Raw genomic sequence first — 24,220 nt, forward strand, 5'->3', positions numbered from 1 at the left:
TGTGGTGTATATATATATATATATATATATATATATATATATATATACACATACACACACAATGGAATATTATTCAGCCATAAAAGGAAAGAAATACTGCCATTTGCAGCAACATTGGACCAGAGATTAACATATTAAGTGAAGTAAGTCAGACAGAGAAAGACAAATATCATATAATATCACTCATATGTGGAATCTAGTTTTTTTAAATGATACAAATGAACTTATTTACAAAACAGAAACAGACTTACAGCCTTCGAAAATAAACTTATAGTTACCAAAGGTGGGGGGCTAAATCAGGAGCTTGGGATTAACATACACATACTACTATATATAAATAGATAACCAACAAGGACCTACTGTATAGCACAGGGAACTCTACTCAATATTCTGTAATAACCTATATGAGAAAAGAATCGGAAAAAGAATGAATATATGTATATGTATAACTGAATCACTGTGCTGTACACCTGAAACTAATACAACGTTGTAAATCAACTATACTCCAATAAAAATTTTTTTAAAGTCACTTTCAGCCCTTCAGTGATTTTCTAGACCAGCTTTCTACAAATAGTTGGCTCAGTTTTTCCAAATTCCTGTGGTTACATAGAAGGAAATATTTCAAAATATTAATTTTAGTTATCTATAAGTGGTAGAATAGAGAATAGTTTTCTTTTTTACACTAGTCTGTGTTTTTTCAAATTTTTCTACAATAAACATGTATTACATTTATAATCAGCAAGGGAAAAAAATTGCTGGACTGGATTTTCTTTACCTCATCCCAATGTTCCATCACCAACACCTTCTTTCTTTATATCTCTACCTCACCCCTTCCTGCTAAATAATCTTTGGAAACAGAAAGTATTGTTAGCATAACACATCTAAGCTAAGCAATGAGGGCCAGTCATTATCAGCAATGGAGGGTTTTTTTATCTTACATATTATTTGCTCTGAGGAATTTGAAGGACCTGAAAAGTCAAGTGTCATTTCTCCAGGATAAAGCTGGGACCCTGGAGGGAGGACTACCAATTTTGCGGGGCAGGAGAGGAAGGAAGGAGACCCACCCAAGGTGGACACGCTATATGGACTGTTGGGCAAATCTCTGGAGAAAGTAAAAAAATTGTTTGGCACCCTTCTGTGGACTTGGTGTGCAATCATGAATATTTAATCGTATGAGCCAGTCCTCCTCATATTGATCTGTCAGATATTACAGGTGTAAATAAGGAATAGCAAACAAACAAAACAAAACCACAGTCTGAGAAATCATACGATAAGTAACAAATGAGAGTTTCAAAAAGAAAAAGTGTCAAGTAAGACATCTGATTCTCTCTTCTCCTATGGTCATTGTCTTCCCTCTTGTCTAGCTCTTACATAAGTATTTTAGAAGCCAAGGAAAAAATGCTAGTGTGTATATATATATATACATGTATATATATATATATATATATATACATGTATATATATTTGTGTGTATATATAACATACATACAATAATGGGACACTTTTGAAATCACTGCTATCCTGTTAAGTCATATCTAGTCCTACCTTGCACCCATAGGCTGCAATGAACATCATCCTAGGCTACACATGTCAGGTTTCAAATAAGCATCACAATAAAGGAGAGAACAAAACAGTTCACAATTGCTTACTTCTTAGTTTTTACTAAAAATTAAGGTTTCTAAGGGTTAAAAATTCTAATTAATGTATGTACTTAAAACTACTAAAATTAATAAGGAAAACAATTTCATATGCAAGAAATTTTTTTAAAGGGTCTAAGAAATGGAAGACCCATTTTGTTAAGAAAAAGAAAATGATTTTGCCCTACAGCTGGTTATTTCTAAATGGGAAAGAAAAAAGGAGACAAATAAAATGGGCGTAGAAAGTTGTAAAAGGTTTGTGGAAAAAGGGATCTTTAGAAAGGAATTTTATGTGTGGTCAGGACTGGCTGAAATTGGATTAAATTTAATTAAGTAGGACTTCCCTGGTGGCGCAGTAGTTAAGAATCCGCCTGCCAATGCAGGGGACACAGGTTCGAGCCCTGGTCCGGAAAGATCCCACATGCCGCGGAGCAACTAAGCCCGTGCGCCACAACTACGAAGCCTGTGCTCTAGAGCCCGCAAGCCACGACTACTGAGACCACGTGCCTAGAGCCTGTGCTCTGCAACAAGAGAAGCCACTGCAATAAGCCTGCGTACCGCAATGAAGAGTAGCCCCCGCTCCCTGCAACTAGAGAAAGCCTGCGTGCAGCAATGAAGACCCAACGCAACCAAAATAAATAACTTTATTTTTTTAAACAAATTTAATTAAGTAAATGAGTTTTAACTTCTCTGGAAAAAAATAAACAAATAAAAATAAAGGAGAGAACATTCCTCCATCTTCTAATAGGACTACAAATAATCCTTCTGGACATGTCGGACCTTGCCCAATTTATTTTTAATATTAATAAAGAAAATTTTGACAATTTTCTTCATTCTGATATGACATAGTCTTGTTCCAAAAATTCTTCCTGTGACTAACTTATCTCTCTCCTGTGGTCATGAAGCCCATTTCTCCTTGTTCTATTCTTCCTGTGGTGGAGAATAACAGCTGCTTACCATCTTCCCCAGAAGCCCTTCATTGTTAGAGCCCACCATGACATTGCCTATCCATTCTTTAAACACCAAGCAATCCATGTTTTTTTGACCTCTCCTCATACATTTCATTTTCCCATTCCAATCAAATTTATGGTTTCCCTTTTAATCTACTCCAAGTTTTCTCCCTCTCATAAACCATGGAACCAAATCAAATATGTGAACTTCTGGGTGATTTCTAAGCATTACACATTCCCTATTATAAATGAAAGAAACACAGAATTGTAAAGAGATTTCTTTGATGTCCTGGAATATATGGCTATGCTGAAGCAGGCAGTAAGAATTGTCTCTTTTTAGTGCTGGACAAGTCAAAAGAACAGGTTATGCCATTTGTGAAAGCTATTGATACTTGGTAAAATGGCGCCATCTAGTGCCCACATCTCTAAGAGAAGGATAGGAAGAAAAGCGTAAATGAATTACAGTGCAAAATGACAACTCCAGAAACTAGCAGGACCAAGGCAATTTAATAACAATAGGTCCATTGACTCTGGGGACCATAATTCTTAGTCTATTGACTGGGTCACTGGAGCAGCTTAACAACTAATATAGCCTTTTTCCAGAGAGAAACACACTGTTCTGAATGTGCTAAGTCCCACTGGAGGTTTACAAAGAGGAGTGAGGAGAAGAAAACCAGCACCTACTTCATGCCTGGCACTGCTGTAAGCGTTTGCATCCCTTTTTGTTTTTATTTTTTATTTTTTCATATAATCATGACATCCATCTTATGAGGCAAGTATTATCCCCATTTTACAGATGAGAAACAGAGGCCCAGAGAGGCCAAAATCTTACCCTTTGGTTACACATCAGAGCAAGGCCTAACTCAAACCCACATTCTTTCCCTTGCACTGCCCCAAGAGAGGATGCATAGGAAAGCTTCTCAACTCCCTTTCCTATCCATCACTCTCCACAGGGAAGACCAGGGAGACGCTGCTGGTCCAGTGCCACCACCAGGGGGTCGTCCCTGTGATGTACAACTCTCCTAAAAGGCACCAAAGGGGCAATCTGAAAACATGGGACACAAGAGTACAAACACTGGGCTAGAATAAGGACCGGGTAGCAAGAGCATTTCCTGTAGCCCAGTTTGAACATTATTTTTTTGTCTTGCCATTATTTTTGTCTGCCTTTAAATCAGAAGCTCCTAGCTGCCAGGGGCTATACTCTTGATATGTCATGGTGTTGCTAAATAAATACTGACCCGTTGACTAATTTAAAGCACAATGAAAGTTCCTTGTTTGTCTCTTTTGTCACCACAAAGCTCCTGGCATTGATGCAGACAATCAAAAGAGGGAAGCCTGCATTTTTGGGAAAGAACAGAGGAATTCAACTGCTAGGACAAGAAAAAGCTGCCGGGGACTAAGTCCCTGTCAGACACCCCCGAGGAGCATGACTGACTAACAGAGTTGCTCCCCAGGCTAACGAACCAGCACATGTACCAAAGGCAGAAAACAGACAGGAGGGGTCAAAGGTACCTGTTTTTCTGAAAGTTGGGTATTGTGTGAAGAAATAGAGTACCTTTAGGATATGACATTTTCATTCATGTATGATATTACATTTTTAATTCAGCCATTAGGTCTCTTAGGTAAATGAATCAATGAGGCAATTAGAGAAAGTGTATAGGGGCTTCCCTCGTGGCGCAGTGGTTAAGAATCCGCCTGTCAATGCAGGGGACACAGGTTCGAGCCCTGGTCCAGGATGATCCCACATGCCGCAGAGCAACTAAGCCCATGTGCCACAACTACTGAGCCTGCGCTCTAGAGCCCGCGAGTCACAACTACTGAGCCCATGTGCCACAACTACTGAAGCCCATTCACCTAGAGCTTGTGCTCCGCAACAAGAGAAGCCACCACAATGAAAAGCACACGCACCGCAGCAAAGAGTAGCCCCTGCTCGCCGCAACTAGAGAAAGCCCATGCACAGCAATGAGGACCCAACACACCCAAAAATAAAAACAAATAAATAAATTTTTTTTTAAACCCCAGCAATTATATTATCACAAAAAAGAGCAATGAGGAGCTCCTGATATTACAAGGATAAAAACATGTAAGAAATAGAATTAAGGGAATTCCCTGGTGGGCCAGTGGTTGGGACTCTGCGTTTCCACTGCAGGAGCCATGGGCTCGATCCCTGGTCAGGGAACTAAGATCCCGCAGGGCGTGTGACATGGCCAAAAAAAAAAAAAAAATTAAAAAGAATGGAAAATGCAGTGAGTTCCTTAAATTTTATGGGTAGTTTTTGTTGCTGTTCCCTAAAGGAAGCATCACTTGAAGTATAAATGCCTCCAGGAAAGTTTTCTTGAGAATTCTATTCTAACTAGAAAGATGAAACCAAAAAAAAATTGAAAGGAATTTTATATTTCTTCTAACACATGTCCACACACACACCCCCTCAATTTTGATGATCTGTAGGCAACTGTAAAATATTCTCAAAGAAAAGAAAACCTTAGCCTGTTACATATTCCAGCCTAAGTTAAATAAGTAAACTAGTATTCCGTAAGGGAGTTGACTGAGTATCTGAAGGCTTCCCAATGAGTCAATAACATCTTCCAATAGAATCCAGCCACTTCGCTTCTAGGTTTGTCCTAGAATCTCTATACAGAAAACACTCATTATAACGCTGTGGGCCTTCCTCTCATGTTGCAGTGGGGCTGAGGGATAGACAAGTCTAGAACTTGTCTAGCTGTGCCTTTCAAGTGTGAAGTTAAGCTCATGGCTCCCATCAGTAGCACAGAAGGTTTGAGAGGTTCCAGAGAAGTCAGCATCTGTGCTTATCTACCCATTCTCTCTTGGGCCGGGAGGGGGTTTCTATAAAAAAAGACAAAAAAAAAAAAAACCACAAATTCGCCAAATCCCCACCTACGCTGTGGGGTGCGCTCTATTGCCTAGGAATATAGCTTTGCCAACTAGCCCAAAGTAGGGTGCAAATGGCTGATGGGGAAGGACAAAGGGAATACTACCACGTGCAAAGAAACTGAGGTGTGAGAACACATTTTTTCAGGCAAAAGCAAATCATTCAAAAGAACTGGCACAAAGGGTGTGATCGTGGGGAGAGATGACACTGAAAACATAGGCAAGGGACAGGTTATGAAAAGTCTTGCATGAGTGCTAAGGAGGTATATACTTTATACTTCAGATGGATGTTTCTCAGATATAAGTAGTGTAAAAGGAAAAAAATTCTCACAGATCCTGTCTTGGTTTCAATTCTCTTTAAATATCATGGCAGAGACTGTTTATAATTCCCTTATATTCATTCTCCCCATCTTCTTTTTAGTTGATAGAACTCCTCAGATTTTACCTCGAGCCTACATTTTCCAGCCTCCCTTGCAACTGAGTATGGTCACATGACCACGTTCTGGCCAGTGAGAAGTAAGTGGAGAGGAAGGTCTACAACTTCTGTGTCCTGTTCTCATAAGGAAGCTGCTTGCCCTTTACTTCCTCTCGACTCCTTCCCACAGGCTGGAAATCCAAAGAAGTGGTGACAAACCAGCTCCAACCATGCGAATGAAGGCAATACTCCTGGACCTCGCTGCTCACACGTGGTCTGTGCGACCAGCATCACCTGGGAGTTTGTGGAAGTGCAGGAGCTCAGCCCACACCACACCTACTGATGCTGATTCTGCAGTTAAATAAGATCTCCAGGGAATTCCCTGGTGGTCCAGTGGTTAGGACTCTGTGCTTTCACTGCTGAGGGCCAGGGTTCAATCCCTGGTCGGGTCCCAAAGATCCCTCAAGCCGAGGGGCATAGCCAAAAAAAAAAAAAAAAAAGAGTTTATCTCCAGGTGATTCATAGTCACATTAAATTTTGAGAAGCACCAATCTAGGAGAAGGCAGGGGAGTGAACTAGTAGGAAACTGGGTCTCCAGATAATGCTACACTACTGGACAACTTACTAGCTCAGATGTTTATGAGACAGTGGACCTTCTACATTTGCTTAAGCCATCTTTTTAACCTCTGTTTGATCCAATATTCAAACTATAGTAAATATGTACAAATGTAAAACACAGTATGAATACCCATCCTTATAGATTTTTTTTTCATTTATTTATTTATTTGGTTGTGCTGGGTCTCAGCTGCGGCAGGCGGGCTTCTTAGTTGTGGCATATGAACTCTTAATTGCAGCATGCATGTGGGATCCCTGACCAGGGATTGAACCCGGGCCCCCTGCAATGGGAACACAGAGTCCCATCCACTGTGCCACCAGGGAAGTCCCATCCTTATAGATTTGTTTTTTTTCATATAAGTGTATTTGTGTATTCCTTTTGCAGCCGCACACCTCAGATGGGACTCAAACCCAACTGAACCCACAATCTTCCAACTGAAACAACACAACTCGTCTCAGGACTTCATGAAGCTCAGGTTCTTTATTTCTCGGCACAGAAGGAATTCAGCAAGAGGCAAAGTGATCGGTCAGAAGTAGATTTATCAATATCCTTTGTAAAGAGGTTGCAGGAAAATGGGAGAGGATGGTCATGTCCCAGGTCTCAGGCGAGTTCCCGGGATGGGCCACCCAGCGAGGGTCCTTGGCTTCACACAGAAAAGAATTCAAGAGTGAGCCATTGTAAAGTGAAGCAGAATTACACACTCCATAGGCAGAGTGCAGCCCGTCTCAGAAGGCGAGAGTGGCCCAGAACATGGAGTGGTTAGTTTTTATAGGCTGGGTAATTTCATAGGCTAATGAGTGGGAGGATTACTTCAATTACTTGGTGGGAAGGGGCAGGGTTTCCAGGAATTGGGGGCACTGCCCACTCTTTGGCCTTTTATGGTCAGCCCTGGAACTGTCATGGCGCCTGTGGGTGTGTCACTTAGCACATGCTAATGTATTATAAGGAGCGTATAATGAGGCTCAAGGTCTACTGGAAGTCGAATCTTCCACCGTCTTGGGCTTAACTGGTTCTAACCAGTTTTTGTCATATCCTCAACAGCTATGTCATTCTTTTAAAGGTTGTGCCCTGAACCCTTCCCTCGTGTCTCACTTTGACGTTATTCAGTACCGGCACCACTACTAAATCACATATACTATAGTGGTTTTATTGAGTAGCTGAGCTGATTATATGCTGGTCCAGAGCCACAAAATTTAAAAATAAATAAATAAATAAAAACTATAAAACCAATAAAAATCCAAATGAACAATTGTTTTAATATAACAAAACGAATGAAGTTTTTCCGCTGGAACAAAAATCACTCTTCACAATATGGCAATAGGACTGATGCTTTCACACAAATGCTTCTGAGTTTGGCAGTGTGTTTTGTGACAACTCAATTCTCTTACCACTTTTCTCTATTTGAAGTACTGTCAACAATCAATAGCACCAAATGCCATGTCATTTGACTTCACTTGGCCTAAGTGCATTGCTTATATATTAAGTTACCTCTGTTCTTTTCGCGCTTACCCAGGTCAATTCAAGAAGCACTACTTAACACCAGTAATCTTATAAATACAATTGCAAACACAAGTTATAACATAAGATTGTCACTCAAACCTAGAGAAATAAAAGTTATATTTACACGCAAAAAAACTGTACCCAAATGTCAACAGCAGCTCTGATTGTAATAGCCCAAAACTGGAAATGACCCAAATATCTTTCAACAGGCAAATGGATAAACAAACTGCAGTACAGTATATCACACAATGGAATACTCCTCAGCAACAAAAAGAAACATATTGATACATAACAACTTGAGTGGATCACAAATGCATTATGCTAAGTGAAAAAAATCTCCAAAGTTTATATACTGTATGATTCCATTATATAACATCCTGAAATGACAAAGTTATAAAGAACGGATCAGTAGTTGTAAGGGGTTAGGTTAGGAGGAGAGTATGACTGACGATAAAGGGGTAATGTCAGAGTTTCTTTCTGGCAATGGAATAATTTTGTATCCTGGATGTATCGGTGTTTACACAAATCTACACATGTGATAATATTTTGTAGAATTATATACCCGAAGGAAAAGAGTGCACATAAAAACTGGTGAAATCTGAATAAAGTCTGTAACTGAGTTAATACCAATGTCAATTTCCTGGCTTGATAATGTACTGTGATTTATGTAAGATGTTATCATTAGGGGAAGTGGAATATAAAGTATATTAAAACTCACTGTACTATTTTTGTCACCTCTCCTAAGCCTAAAAGTACTTCAAAATCAATTTTTTTTATTGTAACCTAATAACAAAGGCCCAGACAGAACATATTTGAGCTTTCGCATTTTAGCATGACTCAGGCGTGACAGGTATCAAAGGAATACCCAGAGAAAGAAGAATTTAGAAAAGGAAAGAGGGACTTCTCTGGTGGTGCAGTGGTTAAAAATCCGCCTGCCAATGCAGTGGACATGGGTTCGAACCCTGGTCCAGGAAGATCCCACATACCGTGGAGCAACTAAGCCCGCGTGCCACAACTACTGAACCTGCACTCTAGAGCCCGTGAGCCACAACTACTGAGCCTGCAAGCCTAGAGCCCGTGCTCCGAAACAAGAGAAGCCACTGCAATGAGAAGCCCACGCACCGCAATGAAGAGTAGCCCCTGCTCGACACAGCTGGAGAAAGCCCGCATGCAGCAACAAAGACCCAACACAGCCAAAAATGAATAAATAAATGAATGAATCTATATTTAAAAAAAAAAGAAAGAAAGAAAAGGAAAGAAAACTTCACCTTCAAAGAGAGCAAGGGAATCAGGCTTCAGAAGGACTGGTTCATCAAATAAAAAACATAACAAGGACTTAAAGGAAAAAATACACAATATTACCAAGGTTATAAAGCTCACATCAGTCCCTTCATGATGAGAAAGCAGCAACTTACTCACATGACTGCTATACTCATAATGCTCCTATCTCCAGCCAACAACACAGCAAAAATTGGAGATAAAACTATTTTTGTTTGCGAGCCCAGGTTTATGGGAAATACTCAATGTTTTATAATTTGGGGGATCAGACCAGTCAGGGTACTCTGTCACTTCCGATTTATCTCAAGGTGCAAAGTTTGCTGTTCATGTTTTTGTTTTTTACTGTGGTAGGTGAAGAGTTTAGACATATTGGAGGCAGAGCAGGTTTTGCTTTTATGCAGACACCTGTGATCTGCCAAAAGCACCTGCACTTTAACTCCTGGCATCTCAGTGACCAGGAGAGACTGCTTTTCCCCACCACCTGCTGTGACCACGCTGGGCTGAGGCCGTGTTTGCTGTTTCCCACAGAATATCAGCACGTGAAAGATGTGAGATATATATATATATATATATATATATATATATATATATACATAGTACATATATATAATATATATAATGGAATATTACACAGCCACAAAAAAGAATGAAATAATGTCATTTGCAGCAACATGGATGGACCTGGAGATTATCATACTAAGTGAAGTTAAGTCAGACAGAGAAAGACAAATGTCATATGATGTCACTTATATGTGGAATCTAAAAAAAATGATACAAATGAACTTATTTACAAAACAGAAACAGACTCACAGACATAGAAAATAAACTTATGGTTACCAAGAGAGAAAGGTGGGGAGGGATAAATTGGGAATTTGGGATTAACAGACACACACAACTATATATAAAATAAACAATAAGGACCTACCGAATAGCACAGAGAACTACATTGAATATCTTGTAATAACCTATAACAAAAAAGAATACATAGGTAGGTAGGTAGATAGATAGATATATTCAGTGTATAACGGAATTGGTTTGCTGTACACCTGAAACACTGTAAGTCAACTTTTCTTCAATAAACTTTTTAAAATTTTAAAAATAACAAAGTTAAAAAAATATATTAGCACTTGAGAAATCATGACGAATGCAGTCTGCAAACTATAGACTTGGTGACTCTTCCAGGTAAAGTCTAGAACAAATTATTTAATGAATAAATTGTGAGAACTCAGAAAGCAGCTAACATCCATATGGTTATGTGATAGGCACTGTACCAAGTGCTTTCCATATGTCATCTCATCTCATCTCACCACATGCAGTAGGCAGTGCTCTCACTCAGTAATAGAGCTGGGACTTGAACGCAGGGAGCTCTAATTCCAGAGTCCACATTCTTAACCAGAATACTATGCCCCCTTATACAAAAGGATGCAGTAATTGCTGGGAACCAGCTTGGATTAACTAAGAACAAGACATACCTAATTTTAAATGGAACTCTAAAGTTCCAAGTTCCTCTTTAAATGGAACTTCTAAACTAACAGACCTGAGAAATAGGATAGATCTGATTTCAGCAAAGAATTGACAAGATTTCTATTATTGAGAATAACTCGTTTGAGATGGGATCTTTTTTTTTTAATTTGGTTACACTGGGTCTTAGTTGCGGCTCAAGGGCTCCTTTGTTGTGGCATGCAAACTCTTAGTTGTGGCATGCATGTGGGATCTAGTTCCCTGACCAGGGATCGAACCCGGGCCCTCTGCATTGGAAGTGCAGAGTCTTAACTACTTGGACCACCTGGGAAGTTCCTTGAGATGGGATCTTGAAGTGAGGCCACAAGGGACAGGGACAATCACGTGTCAGGATGCGATAGCAGAAACTGAAGCTTTACGTGAAGGGTGGCAGTGCATGGATTTTTTTTTTTTTAGATGAAGGGTTTCTATGTATCTTGTGAATTTTTTCCTACACGAGAACCTAACCAATGAAACTCTCCTTCACACCCGGTCCCCAGTTTGTTAACACCCCAACTAATCCTGTCCTCTTACAGATGGCCTGGAGTGCCTTGTGAGACTATTCCACCAGGGGGCAGCAGAGAGCAGAAGGCTGCTCCAGACTTAGAGGCTGTCCCCCGGGGCAAGCTCAGCCCTCAGTCAAGGGCACCCAGGCTGGGCTCAGAATCTCAGAATGTGCAAACACAGAGCTTCCAAAACTGCCCCTTCTTAGCCTCACCTGCATACTGCCTAGGTAAATGGCTGGAGAAAGAAGGAAACAGGAAAAAGAAATTTAATACTCGCAAATTTGGGGGGGGTGGCGAGGGCGTCATCTGCTTTAACACAACTTGTTTTTCAGGTCCTGAAAAGCTGCACCCTTTTCAACTTTGCTTCACGTCCACGACTAACGGGGTTTTCAATGTAGATTTCACACAGAGAGATGTATCGTAAGAGATCTGCCTCAGAAGTCTTCTCCTGTCTCTCAGGCCTGAAAGCTCAGAGATCAGCAAGGAGGCTATGGAGCCTGAAAGTGGGGTTTCCTTCCTGCCCTCCCAAACTCTAAGGACCACTGAAAGATCTGTTATAAGTACAGATTCCTGGGACCCAACCCCTCCCCGAAGCACAATTTTGAGAATCCTGAGATTTAATAACTGTTGACACCTGAGCATCGCGGATGATGGTGTGAGTTGAAGGACCCAAGGATTCCAGGTCACTATTACATTGGCGAACAATACAAGGCCCAGAATGAGGGCTCTGACCTACTAGGAGCCCAGGTTTGAATACAATGGATGATCCCACTTTTACAAGAAAACTTCCTAGGACCAGGGAGCAAGGTCTCCCTTCAAACTCTACTATATGGGTACAGACTTCAGTTTGCCAAGACCACAATTTGTCATTGTAACAGGTACCTGGGAAACTTTACTTATATTGGGATTTTAAAATGGCTGGGGAGTGACCTGCATATAACCTAGCTAACTGCAGTTTTCCTCTTTTTTGTAGATCAGCCTCATGCAACCCTCATGTGGGATCTAGCAAGCGTAACTCCAGAGGCCCTCCCAGTGAAAAGGTACTAACCACCCCCGCACATTCCTCTTCCCCTCCCCCTCCCAACCAAAATTCCCTTAGTCCAACCCCAAACAGTCACCTTTGATTAACAGGTAGTTCTCTAAGGAAAGGTGATGGCCCACAGTTAAAACTACTGCCTCTGGCAATTCAAAGTCTCTAGAAGTTAAAATTAACACCACAAGAGCAATTAACCCAGTTCAGGTGACCCACGGGAATTTGGCTCTTTTTCAGTTATCTGAGGTGACTCAGTCTCTGTATAGGAAAAAAAAAAAAAAAAAAAAAATCCATGAACTAAAATCCATAATCTCCAACATTCCCAATTTTCTGATATTAATTAAGACTCTCTATCAGTCCATATCTTGATTAAAAGGAAAGTAGGTATGAAGGCCAACCTAAAGAAGTCTTTCTGCTTTAATCTTTCCATGGATTTAATTTTAGACAATGCCCAGAAGTCCTTGGATGTGTCTATTCCAATGTCTTAGAGAGACTAGGATACTAAGAAGTCCTCCTCTGCCAATCTGACCAACAGTCCAGAAGGATTCTCTGGTGCACTTTCCCAACAACCTCCCCTCATCATGGACACCAAGGGGAAGTTGTACAACATTATTCAAATCTAGTCTTTAAAACAAAAGTGGCCGTAGTCCTCTGAGCTCGCATCAACAGACACAGCCCAAAGCCCCCAACACTAAAAGTGTGAGGGCTTCCAGGGCCATCACATATGGGAACTCATGACTCCTCCCAGCTCAAGGCTCCACAGAGTTTCTGATGCATGGAAAGCATCAGGGTCGGGGGAGCCTCTAGAGCCTTTTGTGGCCTTCAGGCATGTAAGAGCTGTGCTGGGGAGGCTTGAGACTCTTCAAAACAAACCATTTAAGACCCTAAAGTCCCCTCACTAAGAATCTTTTCTGGTATAATTCTTGCCAACTAAATTTCCCACTCATCCTGTCTCCTTGTCCAGTTAGTTCCCAAATGAATCATTTATATCGGTCCATCTGGGGGGAATATTCTGATGACACTCTCATAGAATGGCCGCTGGGTGCCCTCAGATATTTTCTTGGTTCTCGCTCCAATCCTGCAGGCTAAGCCTTGGCTGTACAGTCTTCCCGTAACAGGAACCAAGACATCCTCAGCATCCAGCTGACTACTTGGTGAGCATTCCCTTCCCTGCCTCAGATGGACTAGAGTAGGAAGCCCATAAATCTTCCCATTAAGGATCAGCCTACTACACCTCATCTCAGCTCAGATTAATTAGGTCTGCCTAACTGGTGATACTAATAAATCAGGACGTGTGGAATCACAAAACTTTTTAGACCCAAAAGGAATTAGCTGCATTTTTTTCCTGACCCTGAGAGTATTTTGGAATCCGCTCTTCAATGCGTTAGAAATCCTGGAATGTGGAAGAATAAGGACATAAATGCAAGTGTCCTGACCACCAACCCAGGCTCCCATATCACCTATAGATTACTACAGATCTAGTTTGGGGAAAATGATTTACCCAGGTCCAGGATTTCTGGCCTTTTCCTTATCCTGCTTTCTGATAGATAATTGTGGTAAAGAAAACATAATTTTAGCATAATTTATCAGCTAACGAAAGTGGAACCACTTCTAAGCTACTTCTGGGTATTTCATTCATTCATTCCTTCTTTCTTTCTTTCTTTCCCTGGTTCAAAACTATCTATATGCCAGGCTCTCTCCCAGGCTCTGAAAAAACACTAGAGAGTGGGCAGGCCTCTGCCCAAAACTTCACGTCCTAGTGGAGGAATCTGGACAAATAAATGTGCAATAATAATAGAACAAGATAACCTGGTGATGAAGGAAATCCAAAGAGCAAGGTAAGTAAGGTGTTCTTACTCAGGCCAGTGGGTCAAGGGTGAAGAGGAATCAACTGGGGAAAGAAGCATTCTGGAAATGGGGAAGGACATGTGAAAGAGAATCAGGGAAAAGGACGCGGTTCAGTGGGGACCGTGATGTGGTCCCAAGGAGCTGGAACACGCGCCAGATGAGAGGCTAGAGAAACAGACAGGGGTTTGGATGGTGCCTCGAGAAGGAGACAGGACTTAATCCTAAAGGCAACTGAAGCTATCAAAGGGCTTGAAACACTCGCTCATTCATTCTAGGGGCCTGAAAGACAAAAAACAATTCCAAAATGTGATGAGCACTATCAAGAAAGCAACACAGGGCTTCCCTGGTGGCGCAGTGGTTGAGAGTCCGCCTGCCGATGCAGGGGACACGGGTTCGTGCCCCGGTCCGGGAAGATCCCACATGCCAAAAAAAAAAAGCAACACAGAGGACAGAGAAATGGGTGCCTGGGGAGTGGCTGCTATGGGACAATGACACGATCCATGGTATCTCCACTTCAGAAATCCGGCTGCTGTGGAAAACCTACTGGAGGAAAAGCAATCAGGAGTCTACTGCTTAATTCAGAAAGAAAAATCGATATTGAAAAGATCACTTCCCAAAGGATTGTTCTCCGGGTGTAAGCTGCATGAACAAAAGTAGGGAAATCATGATCCCAATTCATTTTTCAACAAAATCTAATCATCTTAAATAACAGAAATTGTGGGAAGAGCATTGTGAGTGAATTTCATGTGTATCTTTAACAAGGGGGTTGGTATTTTTTATTATTTTAAAAATCAACTTACCTTTGCTTATCTACCTTATTGAAGCTGATTTTTTTTTTTTGGCCATGCCATGTGGCTTGCAGGATCTTAGCTCCCTGACCAGAGATCAAACCCAGGCCCCTGGCAGTGAAACTGATATTTAGACTGACCTGACGTTGATTCTTTATCCCCTAAGTTTCACTTGTAAGGCAGACAATACGATTAGGGTTAAACAAAAGTCTTATTCCTACAAGCAACCTTCTGAGAATTAAAACAATGTAAACTTCTTTTCTGGAGCATTTTCTCTCCTGCCTATCAGCAGATTGTATGCACTGAAACCAGCACTGACTTTTCCACATCGGGCGGGCAACCTCACCTCGATGCCAATCCCACCTCCTGCTTTGATAACTGCTGCCGAGAAAAAGAAAATCCTGTCCAAGTAGTGACATCGCAGATACAAGGGCAGAAACAGCATTAACCCCTTTATTGACCTCTGAGATCTGAGGGCAATTAAATTGTTTCTCTTGTTGACAGCGAGGAAGACCAAAACTAGCAAACCCATTTCATCTTGCATGCCAACGCTGATTGCTGCGTGGTGGCTGCCTGAAGCATCGTGCTGGGAAAGGGTTGAGGGTGTGGCTGGACAGCTCAGGTGCTCTGGTAATGACTGCTGTGAACATGGAGGGCACCTCTGACACAGAAGATAAGAATTTGCCCTCCAGGAGGTAAGTCCTGCTTCCAGTCTACCCTGAGGCAAGTACATCTGGCAGAATTAATTAGAATCATTCGACAAGGATGGGCAGAAATAGGGAAGGACATGTGAAAGAGAACCAGGGCAAGGGACACGGTTCAGTGGCGACTGGAATGTGGTCCCAAGGGGTCTAGAACAAGCACCAGATGAGAGGCTAGAGAAACAGACAGGGAAGAAAACAGAGCAGGGCAGAAAAGGAATGATTCTCGTGGTAAGGACTCTTTTCCCGAAGCTCGTTGCTAAGTCTGGATAACTGATTTTATGTTTTTAAGTAGATGGGGTTATTAAATCCCAGCGAGGGAGAACCCTGCTGTCTTATAGCTAAAACATGGAAAAATCTTGCAGAAGTTACAATTCGATAGATTGGAGCTGTACACTTACGGTTTGTGTACTTTTGCGCATATATAACTCACTTTTTAAAACTTAAATTAAAAATAATCCACGCGAGGCTTCCCTGGTGGCGCACTGGTTGGGGGTCCGCCTGCCGATGCGGGGGACACAGGTTCGTGCCCCGGTCCAGGAAGATCCCACATGCCGTGGAGCGGCTGGGCCCGTGAGCCATGGCTGCTGAGCCTGCGCGTCCGGAGCCTGTGCTCCGCAACGGGAGAGGCCACAGCAGTGAGAGGCCCGCGTACCGCAAAAAAAATAAATAAAAATCCAGGCAACGCTGCTGATCAGCCTGTGATGGAGTCACCACAGTTACCATGGTTTTGGTGGTGGTGGCACTCACGCCTCTGTCTCCAATGTCCCGTCCAGTGCCTGGTACTAGTAACCAACCAATAAATGCGTTGAATAAACAAATAAATGCTCTACAGGGGAATTCTTTTAATGGTTAAAATAATCAATGACACCTGCTTTTGCATTTTATTCAGGTCCAAATTCTTTCTTCTGGACAACAAGGTACAAAGTCTTAAGGGTCTCAAAATAGTCCAAAAGCCTTGAGCTTGTTCAATGTTTCATTTCTGAGAAAAACTGTTACCTTCCCCATAGCCACCTAAGTCATGCAGTGCACTTGTTTGCTTATTTGTCTGATTGGGCCTCCCAGCATCCATTTCCCCAGCTCTGTTTTCCCAGTTTTCCCCCAGAGAGCCCACCCACTCTCAGACCCCAGCTGCCCAGGTGAAGTTCACTCCACTGCCCAGCCCCACAGTGAGCGCGTGGCCCACCTCAAGCCAATTAGCCTAGCACACTCTCTTGGCCACAATAATTTCCTCAGAGAAGGAAATTATCTGCTAGGCTCATGGGAATGAGAAGCATTCTCTTATCCTCCTCAAGACTGTGTCAAAAAGATGGGAAGCTGACGATTCCAGGGACCATTACACAGAGCCTTAGGCGGGGCCAGAGAGTGGGAGCAGAGCCAAGTGGGGCATCCTGCGAGCATCACCTGAGTCCTGACTCGAGTCTCACCTGAAGCTGCTTTACCTGCGGCCTTCTCGGTGACGAGACCCAATGAATTCTTTTGCTTTGTGTTTCTTTTGTTTAAGCTACTTTGTTTGGGGTTTGGGGTCACTCACAGTAAGAAGATTCCTAACCTGTGTGTCTTCCACCAAGCAAATGTGAATGAGGACGTAAGTCTGACTTCTCCATCTTCAACAAAGTATTGGTAGGCAGCATCTAAGGCACACAGGGATGCTTTACTCCAAAACTTGAATGATCAACATCCTGACAAACCTGGGAGAGTTCAACTGTGACATTATCTAGAGGTTCCCTTAGTTATCTGACATGTGAAAAGCACCATTCTCAGAGTGTCTGAAGTGAACTACATCAAAGGTGTCACAAATGCAGGGTAAAATGGTTGAAAACAGTGATCTAAAGGGCATATTTATTATCCTTCCCTCCAGGTTAGATCAGATGCTCAGAAAGCACTAACCTGACCTCAATTATGTGTTCTCCTTAAAGGAATTGACTGATTAAATCTCCATACTGGGTTAAGACTTCATATAATGGCCTTTGCTTTTGTAGAGAAAAGAGGAAAAGGAGGGTCAATCCACAAAGGAAATTGTGACAGAAGGTGAAAAATGGTCCATGAGAACAGAGTAAATAATCCTAAAGAAGGAAAGAAGTTTCAGGATTCAGGTATAAGAAGCCAGGTACCACCCCTACATTATCCATAGAAAAAGGAAAGACATAACAAGACTGTTACAATGTCTCTCCTGTTATTTTTCTTGTCTGCCTTGAGTTGAAGAAGTGGGGCTGATTTCACGGAACCACAGGGCTGTGGGCCTTCAGGACTTGCATTTAACTCCCAGGTTGCTTGGTGGTCATATCCACCTGTTGCTACAAACAGACTCCCCTGAACAACGGGCGTGCACATGTGGGGGCGTCCTCTTCCCAGGTGACACTACCAGGCTGCTGATTCTTCCATCTGACAGGGCTATGAAGTGCTTAAAGACATAGGGCATGTGTTTCTGGGCCACAGCCGACTGCAGGAAGAGACCCTACAAGGCTGGAACCCAAGCCTCAAGGCAGAATTAGAAGCAACTGAGGGACTTCCCTGGTGGTCCAACGGTTAAGACTCCGTGCTCCCAGTGCAGGGGGCACAGAGTTCAATCCCTGGTCAGGGAACTAAGATCACCGTGCTACTTGGCCAAAATAAATTTAAAAATAAAAGAATCCCCACCAAAAATAAACTCACAATTTAAAAACCAATAATAATAAAACATACGAGAGTCAGTAGATACAACAGAGGGAAGAGAACCTGAAACAAGAAATACATTCTTATGGGACTTCCCTGGTGATCCAGCGGCTAAGACTTCGCACTCCCAATGCAAGGGGCCTGGGTTCGATCCCTGGTCAAGGAACTAGATCCACATGCCACAACTAAGAGTTTGCATGCCCCAATTAAAAGATCCTGCATACCACTGCTAAGGCCCGGCACAGATCTCATTCATTCATTCACTCATTCATTCACTTATGGCTGTGTTGAGTCTTCAGTGCTGCGAGTGGGCTTTCTCTAGTTGCGGCGAGCGGGGGCTACTCTTTGTTGCAGTGCATGGGCTTCTCATTGTGGTGGCTTCTCTTGTTGCTGAACACAGGCTCTAGGTGTGCAGGCTTCAGTAGTTGTGGCACACAGGCTTCAGTAGTTGTGGTACATGGGCTCAGTAGTTGTGGCTTGCAGGCTCTGGAGCACAGGCTCAGTAGTTGTGGCGCACGGGCTTAGTTGCTCCGCAGCATGTGGGATCTCCCCGGACCAGGGATCGAACCTGCGTCCCCTGCGTTGGCAGGCGGATTCCCAACCACTGCACCACCAGGGAAGTCCTTATTTATTTATTAAATAAATATTTTTTAAAATAAAATAAAAGCTAGAGAAGAAATATATTCTTAAACATTAAATAAATAAAAGGAGAATAAATACCAAGATGAAGAAGCAGAAGCTTGGTGGGATTCTGTAACTGAGGCAGCTGTGCACAGCTACGCAGTGCAGAGCCAGGATTTGGAGCCCGACTGTGGACCTCAGGGCCACACCCCTACTCTCTATGCCACCATCAAACCCTAACTATTGATCAGTAGAGCACACAAACCAACCCCTGCAGGACTGCGGGAGCATTCCTCTAGACTGATTATCGATGTTTCCCCTTGACCATGTCTGTAGGAGGGTGGTGGGTTCAGTTACTTACTGAGGAGAATCTTTTTTTTTTTTTTAATAAATTTATTTATTTATTTTTGGCTGTGTTGGGTCTTCGTTGCTGTGCGCAGGCTTTCTCTAGTTGCGGCAAGCGGGGGCTACTCTTCGTTGTGGTGCACAGGCTTCTGATTGCAATGGCTTCTCTTGTTGTGGAACATAGGCTCTAGGCGTGCAGGCTTCAGTAGTTGTAGCACGTGGGCTCAGGAGTTGCAGCTTGCGGGCTCTAGAGCACAGGCTCAGTAGTTGTGGCGCATGGGCTTAGTTGCTCCACGGCACGTGGGAGAACCCATGTCCCCTGCATTGGCAGGCGGATTTTTAACCACTGTGCCACCAGGGAAGTCCCAGGAGAATCTTGATCATGGATGTTTACCGACAAGCAGGGTGTGCACAAAAGCGGTGCCACCTTTTTCCTTCCCGTCACCTGGAAACCTGGGGTCTCTTCCCTCTCCCATCTCTCTTTTTTTCCTCCACTCACCCCTTGGTCTTTTCCCACTTGGTCTGTGCACCCCACATGGGTCAACTCCCTCCTGGAGGGACAGTTGGTACGATCTTACTGGGCCTCACTGGAGGAGCCTTTTCATCTCCGAATGGAGCGAATTTGGAAAATCAACTTTTCTGTTGTTTACACTATCTCATAGGCTAACGTCAATGCATTATCACGTTCTGGAATATTCTGTGTTTCCCTCTAGGTTACCAAAACTCTCCTCCTCCCGGGGAGGGCTAAGATGAAAGAGGAAATCCTATACTGCCTCTTACAACAAGCGGCTTGACCTTTACTCTTTGAGCAATGAGAACAATCAGCTCCTTCGGCTGCCGAGGGGAAGCCCTTCCCAAACATGAGCCTGCTGTGCACACAGCCTGGCCCACCTGAGAGCCACCGACAGGATCGCAAGGGTCAGAGAGGGCCTCTTCCTCTCTCACCAAAGCAGGGAGTGTTAGGCTGCTCCTGGCCCGGGGAGACATTCTGGTTCCAAATCGATCAAAGGTCACACGTGCCAGGCGCAGGCAGCCACAGTCGCCGAGTTCCGAGTGGGAGGGGAGGCAGGTTCTCCCCCACCATTTCCTGCACCCGCTCCCTCAGCAGCAGCGTTTATCGTCCTGCTACACGCCTCTTCTGCCTGCATGATAACCAACTGCTTCTCACCCTGGGCCACTCCTGGGCCACACAGCAGAGACCCCCAACCATTTTGTCTGAGGTTTTGAGACAACCAGCGTTCTCCATAGAAACTGAACCCATAGGGTGTGTGTGTGTGTGTGTGTGTGTGTGTAGAGAATGGGGGTGTGAGAAGAGGGGGAGAAAGAGGCAGGAGTGGGGGGATGGGATTTAAGGAATTAGTTCACATGATTATAAGGGCTGACGAATCCAAAATCTAGGGGACAGGCTGGCAAGTCCAGCAAGAGGTTAATGTCTTGGGTCTCAAAGCAGTCTGGAGGCCGAGTTCCTTCCTCTTCAAGGACCTGAGTCTTTCCCCTTAAGGCCTTCAACGGACTGGATGAGGCCCACTGCATCATGAAGGGTAGTCTGCTTTACTCAAAATCTACTGATTTAAAATTTAATCAGAGTTTTCAAAAATGGCTTCATAGCGGCATCTAGACTGGTATATGACCAAACAACTGGGCACCAGAGCCCAGCCCAGCTGACACAAAATTAACTCTCACAACCTGGGTGTGGGAAGCTGGTGACCATGGAACCTGTATGTGAGAGAAGGGAGTGCACCCCGACATGTGCACTCCTCCCCAGTGGAAACCCTGAAAACCCTCAAAAAGGGATTTAGAGAAGGGGGGAGGGGAAAACAGTGGGAGCTCAACAGCTGTAATTGTCTAGAAGGGCTGAGCCTGCACAGTCAATATTCTGAGCACAACACCCACCTTCTTAAGCCACTGGATAAATTCTTCACCCTCATTCGATTTAAGCCATTCGATTTAGCATCATATAAATTGCTCACAAGAGACAAAAAATAACTCCAAAAAAATCTAAAGCTTCACACGTACATTACTTCAACTCATATAATATCACTGTCAATAGTAATAGTAGTATTGCAAGTTTGCAACGTTTTATATAAGTGTAGAACAAAGCAAATAAACAAAACATTGATGTTATTAGGAACCAAGATTTTCAACGTAAGAGAAACGAGATGCACATATAAAATAAAACAGACTTAAGGAAAAAATCCTGCAATGTTGAATTGGAATGAGCAGTTCAAACACATGATTATTTTCTTTAGTGAATTTCCTAGCTTTGTCCACTAAAGGGAACTAAAAGCAATGACTTTCCAGTATCAATGAGAACCAATAGCACGCAGACCTTGGGTTTTTTGTTTGTTTGTTTTGCGGTATGCGGGCCTCTCACTGTTGTGGCCCCTCTCGTTGTGGAGCACAGGCTCCGGACACACAGGCTCAGCGGCCACAGCTCATGGGCCTAGCTGCTCCGCGGTATGTGGGATCTTCCCGGACCGGGGCACGAACCAGTGTCCCCTGCATCGGCAGGCAGACTTTCAACCACTGCGCCACCAGGGAAGCCCCAGACCTTGGTTTTTAAATACTATTCCCTATTCAAAAGCACCAGGGCTCCTCAGAGAAATGGCAGATTCCAGGGCTCGGGCAGAGAACAGACAAGATGAGCCCAGGAAATCTTCTGCCAGAAAGTAAAAGTACACAAAGACCAATGGGGTTATATCCAAAGAAAAAACTGTTTTGGCAGTATTGAATAAAGTTGACATACCCTATGAACAAGTGATTCCACTGTTAGGTATCCCCTCCAAAAACAAAAAACAAACGAACAAAAACTCAACAATGTGTTCAACCAAAGACAAGTATCAGAATGTTCATAGCAGCACTGCTTTAATAGTCAGAACCTGGAATCAACCTAAACGCCCACCTACATTAGAATTGATAAATAAACTGCAGGAGGGATGAAAAAGAGCTACAACTTCAAACATCATAGATGAATCTCATGAACACAATGATGAACAAAGAAGCCAGACACAAGAGTACATGTTCTATGACCCCATTCATACAAAGTTCCCAAACAGGCAAACTGATCAACATGTTTAGACATAAGGCTCTTGGTGGGGGGCAAGACAGGAAGAGGGTGTGATGGGGGCTGGTGGGGTACTGGGATTGTTCTGTTTCTTGATCTGGGAACTGGTTACACAGGTGTTTGCTCTGGGAAAATTTTGAACTATAGATTTGATTTTTTTGTGTATTTCTCTATATGTTATAATTTTCAATTAAAAATTTTACTTTAAGAAAAAGCCAGCTTGGTACTTCCCTGGTGGTCCAGTGGTTAAGACCCCGCACTCCCAATGCAGGAAGCGTGGGTTTGATCCCTGGTGGGGGAACTAAGATCCCACGTGCCCCCCACCCCCCAAAAAAAGCCAGCTTGAAGGGGCACCCACTGGCCAAATTTAGCATAATTTCAATATCAAAAAGGATAATGGTTGTAACTGGTTAGTAAATGAAAATACATGAGTCCAGGGGGTGTAGAGAGGATAAACAGGACAGCCCTTCTTTACAAAAGAAAGTCAAATAAACGTGGAAGGAATGACAAGAATAGAAGATCACTGTTTATAAGCGCCCCCCCAGCCCCGATAGAATACTTGACGGAGGTAACAATCACCAGTGGAAGCTAAAACCATTGGATGAAAACTTGTTAGCAGCACCAAGGTATCCCAGAGACCACTTACCTTTGTGAATGGGAGCAGTTGTACCTTGGCGATGAAGAGCTGATGAAGAGGTCTGGTGTGACCACCTTAATCCAGTGATTGAACTTGGCATCACAAATAATGGATCAGTGGGACATTGCGTGCCTCCTAATAGGATGCAAGTTAAATAAAAAAATAACCTAAGGAAGTGGGTCTTTCTGACTGCATTAAAATCACCTGAGATTTTTAAATTCCCAAAGCCTAGGCCGTGCTTCCAGACCAATATATCAGAACGTCTAGGCTGGGCCCCAAGCATCAGTATTTTTTAAAGCTTCCAAGATGACTGCAACGTGCAGCAAAGTATTCTAGACAAAAATGTGTAGCCTGAATCTAACTTCTAATTTATAGGATCTGCAGGATAGAGCGGCGGTTCTTAGTGCTGACTGCTTACCAGAATCACCTAGAGAATTTTGAAACTAGGGCCACCTGAGCTTGAACTCCAGTGATTCTGATTTAATTGGTTCAGGGTGGAACTCAGGCATCGTATTCTCTTTTCTAGGCATTAAATTTGATTTAAATAACCCCCAGTGAGAGGAGTGGGCCAATTAATCTCCCTTCCTTGTAAAGCCAATTAATCAAGACAGGTGGTTCTGATGCGCAGCCAGGGCTGAGGATTAACAGGACAGAGGAACAACTGAACATCATAAGGAAACAGACGAATCTTAGAATGCGGGACATTCGTATGACCACTAGCCTGGATTCTTCAGAAGGTCAATGTCATGGGAGAAAAAAAAAAAAAGGAGAGAGGAACTATTCTAAGTTAAAATAAGTAACAACCACCCACACACGCAAAACGTAACTGTGCATTTGTTTGATTTTTTTTAAAAAAACCAGCTATAAAGATGGGGGGTTTAAATATTAAGTTGATTTTAGGTGGTTTTCTTAGTAGGGATAATGACATGGTGGGTCTGTAGACAAATATCTGTATTCTTCAGTGATGTATGCTGAATATTGAGAAGTGATGTGTCATAATGTGTGTGTAACTTGAGAATTCATTGTACTAATGTTGGGCTGCACCCCACAGGCCTGTAAGCCCTGTTATTGCCTTGCCGAAGAGAGAGCCCAGAGACAGGGACAGAGACATCAATGGCTTGTTAGACAGGGAATCTTACAAATCAGAAGCAGAAGGTCCTGGAGCAACACCCCACCGTGTGCAGGAGAAAGGACACAGCACCAATCTTCTCTGCTTGAGGACCAAGGAGGCTACCAT

The sequence above is a fragment of the Neophocaena asiaeorientalis genome, unplaced genomic scaffold, assembly GCF_003031525.2.
Source record: "Neophocaena asiaeorientalis asiaeorientalis breed wild unplaced genomic scaffold, Neophocaena_asiaeorientalis_V1.1 scaffold83, whole genome shotgun sequence".
Lineage (NCBI taxonomy): Eukaryota > Metazoa > Chordata > Mammalia > Artiodactyla > Phocoenidae > Neophocaena > Neophocaena asiaeorientalis.